The following is a 6,000-nucleotide window of genomic DNA, read 5'->3' on the forward strand; positions in this document are numbered from 1 at the left end:
TAGGAATTGGACAGCTAGGGTCGATGTGAGTTGAACCAGTGTCGAAATGTGGAGAAAATTTTGAAAAAATAAAACATAAAAAAAGTCACCTCAGGAATAAAGTAAGTCAATTACGTCCCTTAACACCAAATGTCATAATATAATGTAAACTTATTGGCAATCCGGTTAAAAACGGGATTGCAGGCCGTTTCCTCATAAACTTTTAGTAATTTCCTAATATATCACGTGTTGACGCACTTGCCTTGATAACATAATATATAATGACGAAATGCGAAATTATTATTAGTTGTTCAAACATCGTGATATGAAATATTCGTATTTTATTAAAATTTTATCGGGAAACCTATAAATTCATTCATTGAGCCTGCACTCCCGTTTTTAACCGTATAACGAATTTTTTGAACAGATTCTTAATAAAATAGCAATAGTTTTTGTGAGTAAGTTTTGTCCGTGTAGGGAGTTTACACATATGCACCAACAACAATATAACCTCATTTGTGTAAACGAAATTTTTCCCGTTAGAGTTTTAAACCATTGTCAAACAGTTAAATTAATATGTGAGAAACGTGCATGTCAAAGAAGCATTATAGCATAGGTAGGTAGTCAATAGTGTTGTAATGAGCATAATCGAGTTAGCAATCTTCTTAATTTAATCGAATGACTTATATCGATATTACAAAAAAATATATCTTAACATTTTTATCAGTCTTTATAAAGTATAATATATTAATGTTAAAATAGGTAGGTTGGAATGTTTCACTGTTCCTCGTCGCATTTGATGTCATTTGACATTTGAACGTTAGCCGATTCTCGGCCCGTTTTTGTTTTTAATCGAAATGTAAGCAGCTTTTTTACTGTAGCTCCACGCAGGAGCCCCTCAGGAAAATAATATCTCTCAGTGCCTATGTCATCTTTGAGGATGCTGTGTGAAGGGTTCCTCCAAGGAAAGGAAGAAGGGAAACTTCAGGGAAGGAAAAAGGTATGAGGGATGTTTAGGAATCTGGGGGGGTCAGTGAGTCCATCCCTAATGCGGTGGGCTGAGAGTCCGGCTGGAGAGACAAAAGGTCTCTCTCAACCAGTATCTCCCGATCCGGCCCACCACGCAATAAGTGGGTAAACGCATCCGACGCCAAGACGCCAACCCGGGCACCCCTTTGGGCACTTGGTGCGATCTATGGCAGAGGTAGTTATCCAATTAATGGTTCCCGGGGCGGTGGTACGCATACCAAATACACAAATTAAAATGAAAAACTTACAAGCTTATCAACATGACCGTTATACTGGTCAGCCGATGACTAATAATATATCAATATTGTCAGCTGATGAAATCTGCAAACGGGCAGAGCAAACGGCGTTCGGTAATCTTTCAAATTTAATGTCAAATATTCAAAATGGCGCTGTCCTTCGATTTGATATCGCCATCATATAAGATGGTGTTTCAGACGCCTCTGCCTCTACCTTATTAAACTAATGACGTTGATTTATCTTAAATAATAAGTATACCTACTTATCTTGCAAATCATTAATGAATTTTAAATCAGTGATTTCATTAACTTTAGAAAATTCTCTGTTGACTTGATCTTCGGAAATGTCAGATTTTCCGTAGAGTTTTGAGTCAGAAACCCCTGTAATTAACGCACTGTTTATATCTTTATCGTTTTTGTACTTGATAACGAAAACTTCAGGCTTATAAGGTTTAGTGGGTCTAGGTATTGGGAGAACAATATCCTCGGGATCATCAGGTCTCTTCACGAGGACGTACACAACAGTCTTTTCGTGAACTTGAGGTGGCAGTAACAAAGTTTCTTGGACCTTGGGAACCGAGGGCGGCACTTTAACGAAGATGATCTTGTAGCGATGCTCAGGGTCGGCTTGCAGGAAGCGCGTGGGCGGCTGAGGGGGTTCGTCCTCTTCTTGGGCGCCGTGAAAGTAGTAATCGACCAGCACCTTCGACGGGGGCGGATCCTCGATGAGGCTGTAGCCGCCCAGGCGTGGTGGGGCGGCGGTCGTGGATGCCATAATGCCAATGAACAGCTAAAGCGACAAATTGCGTAATCAATAAAGCAACTCAATACAGAAAAAAACAACACCAGTTAGTGGCCGTTTACTTCTTTCTCTTCTTCTAAACCATCTTCTCTCTCTTTCTCCACTCCCCGGCACCACAATTAGGGCCAATTGGAGATACCATAGACCCTTTTTTACTATTTTTTATGTGAATACCGCACACGAGACCCAACTGCTTCCAAGCGTCTGGAATAAGTGAGAGCATGGCATCCCTAATTGGGGCATCTTGTAAGGCTGAAGGTAGAGAGGAGGGAGATGGGAAAGAGGAAGACACGGCTAAAGCCATTTCAAGAAACGTTTCATTTCTGAATGGTGGCCTTATACCAGGCATATGGGAGTATCTTCCACTCTGGATACCGCAAGTGTTATATATATTATTTTAAATTACTACATTTTAAATGAAAAAACACAAATTTATGAAATGAAATTTACTTGCACACGGTGGAGATTTGAACCCGCGATCATCGGATTGCTAGTAGAGAGCCCTACCCCTCGGTCATGGAAGCCGTCATGTCTCGATTGGGAATCTTGTGTGGTATTTACATAAAGAAATTAATTGGGGAAGGAGAGAAGATAGAACAAAGAAAGGTTTTGGAATATCCGTCCAATCAGGAAATATTATTTATTATTCCGAATGGTTCACTCTCACTGAGAGTTAGTGGAGGTGCAAAAATATTTACTAGTATTTACCCGTCACTTCGTTTCGGCTCGTTTGGTTTTAGGGAGAAATTACTGTACAAAGAATTTTTCCACGGGAATGAAAAGTAGCTAATGTCACTTCCCAGTCTTCCAAATATATCTACGTAAAAAATCACGCCAATCGGTCGCTCCGTTGTCACGAAAAAAAAAACTTTCGAATTTATAATATTATTCAGGATTATAAGTAAACTGGCTAACCTGTGACCGGCGTAGCTGGGGGTTATCTTTAGGAGATAGAAATATACCATAGCGGACCTGAAGGTCTTTTTAAGATATACAATTCCGTAGTATTTTTATTTTTTAAATTTAATTAAAATCAAATTTTTTAATATAATAATAAAATTCTGCAAATATTTTTAGATTTTTGTTTTAAGCTTAACGGCATCTTCAAAAAATATACAAATTTTTCACCATGTTCCAGTGTCAAAAACTCAATAGAACTTGTTAATAAAATTAATAATTTTGATCTTCCGCATAACTGTCAATTCATTTCTCTGGACGTAAAATCCTTATTCTTAATCTAAAGTCAACCAGATAAGAAAATAATTATTTCAGCTCATAAAAATGTGCATACAAACAAATTATTTTCTTTTCAATGATACCTATTTTGAGTAATTGGACGGAATTCCCTCGGGATCACCTTTAAGCCCACTTCTAGCGGAGATATTTATGCATCATATTAAAAATATATTTCTTAAGTCTCCCTTAGCTAAATACATCATATACTATTTCAGATATTATGTAGATGATATCTTAATATGTTGGAAAGGCACCAACCGTCAGTTAGATATCTTCACAGACATATGAATATTAATAGACTAGAAATTAAGGATGAGGGGTAAAATCAACTGTTGAAGAACGAAGAGGGTAAAGCTGACTGTGATTCGTCAATAAATCAATCTGACAGTATATAGGCATCTCGCCTTATAATATCACCATTTAGTTCTTAAAAGTAAAATCTGCTTTTGAATGAATAGACATTTTTACATGGGAGCGCAAATTACTCGCCACGTTATGAACAAATTTGCGAAGTCCAAATTCGGCAAAATAAATTTCTTCTATTTTCAGAGTCGAATATTTCGTTTATGTATTTAGTTAAGAAACTTTTATAAATGTTCATAATTTACTTCCCAGCAACCAACCAGCTTTGTGTTTCACGTCCAGACGTGTCTCGATGTGATAGTATAATATGTTTCTACAACTGATCCATATTATACGATGTGAATATGCTTAAAATAAAGTAAAATAATGCTTATATATGGAATGTAATACGACAATTGGGTTTATTCTCTTTTTCACATCTATTTTTACAAGTTTTCATAGTACAAGCCACCATTTTGCCGTGTTATTTCGTAAAATGAACCGATGATGCCTCGACCATAGTTCGCACAAGAATGATGACGTCACGTTTTCTAAATTCACTTGAGGCCATACGCGAGCCCAGCCGGCTCCAATGGAACCGGTATGGGGAGTGGGGAATAATACGCTTTTAATCACTTAGGGCAGGTCTACTAATATTCATATGTCTATGGATATCTTCATTAATTGGGCCAACACTGTTAATAATAAAATTTGCTTCGCAGTCGAACATGAGATCAAAGATAAAGTATTTTTTTTAGATCTGACAATTGGAAAGAGTAATAATAGACATACCTTTGAAATATTTAGAAATTCAACTTTTACAGACACTACAATAAATGCAAATTCAAATTATCCTTCCTTGGTCTCATAATTTATCAGCTTACCATTCAATGCTACATAGACTCATTAATATTCCCTTGGACAATAAAGCGTATGAGAAAGAAAAGGTAACTATACAAACCATCGTGGTTAATAAATGGCTATAACATAAATAACTCGAATTCATCGGTCCAATATCCATAAAAATAGCAAAAGAAATTGAAAATGCGGTCTAAATATAGCTTTCAAAACCAATAATAACTAGGAACAAACCTTAAAAACTCTAAAAGTAGAAATCCTAAACTTAATAATAGTGGCATATATGAATTAAAATGTGACCACGCCGACTGCAACGTTACTTATATAAGTTATATCGGGCAGACGGGAAGGGCTAAATTAACTAGATTCAAAGAACATTTAAGATGTTATAATAATAAAAGCATTTTTTCAAAATTCGCAGAACATCTCTTAGTGAATAATCACGTCCGGCTTGACGACAATGAACTTGAACCCTTACATACAGAAAGAAAGGGCCTTAGATTAAATTTACTTGAACAATTAATTTGAAATCAATAAAATAACCGATGACCTTAATATAAAAAAATAATAAAATAAGGAAAATTATTTATTCCCCGCTTCTTAGAATGTTCAAAAAACCTAAACAAAATAACACATTTAAATAAATTAATAGCAGTTACATCATTATTAAGCAATTAAGATAACAATGTGGGGAAAACAGATATAAGATATGAGGTGTCAAAGTTTGCAAAGACTATTTCTCATAATCTATTTCCCGATTTACGATTTTGAAGTTGAATCTTGTGGTATTTAAGTTTAACATACTTTAGCGGAAAATATTTAAATAGGACGTATACTTTCCATTTTAGAACATACCTAAACATGAAGATAGAACCATGTGTGACCAGCTAGGGCATAATATGCATTGGATAAAGATATAACCACATTTCACTGATGGGGCCACGTTCCAATTTAATATTATATTACAAGATTGAACCACAAAATCAGAAAATGTTAAATGGATTATGAGAAATCGTCTTTGCAAACATTGACACCTCAGAACATGGTAATGCGAAGTTAGAACCCTATCCAACTGAAGTAATGACCTACAATACTAAGCCTGGTAAAAACAATAACTGTCAGAACTGAAACAAAATGGCAATTGCAAAAGGTTCAAAGTGACGTTAGAACCTTGTAAAATAAATGAAAGTTTTAAAAACTTGATGTTGGAACCTTGCAAAATAAATTAAAGCTTTAAAAACTTGATGTTAGAACTTCGGCGTACAAGTATCACGTCGTGAAAGTAATTATGTGTATAGTGATATTAATCTATGATCAGACTTGTACAGTTTTTTCATGATAGCTGCCCTACAGTGCAAACTGCAATGGTGTTTCGATGGAGTGATATTATTCTATGATCAGACTTGTACAGTTTTTCCTGATAGATACCCTACAGTGCAAACTGCAATGGTGTTTCGATGGAGTGATATTAATCTATGATTAGACTTGTACAGTTGGTTCCTGATAGCTGCCCTATAG

Source organism: Hesperophylax consimilis, chromosome 27 (genome assembly GCF_061612785.1).
Source record: "Hesperophylax consimilis isolate HC1 chromosome 27, BYU_Hcon_1.0, whole genome shotgun sequence".
NCBI classification, from domain to species: domain Eukaryota; kingdom Metazoa; phylum Arthropoda; class Insecta; order Trichoptera; family Limnephilidae; genus Hesperophylax; species Hesperophylax consimilis.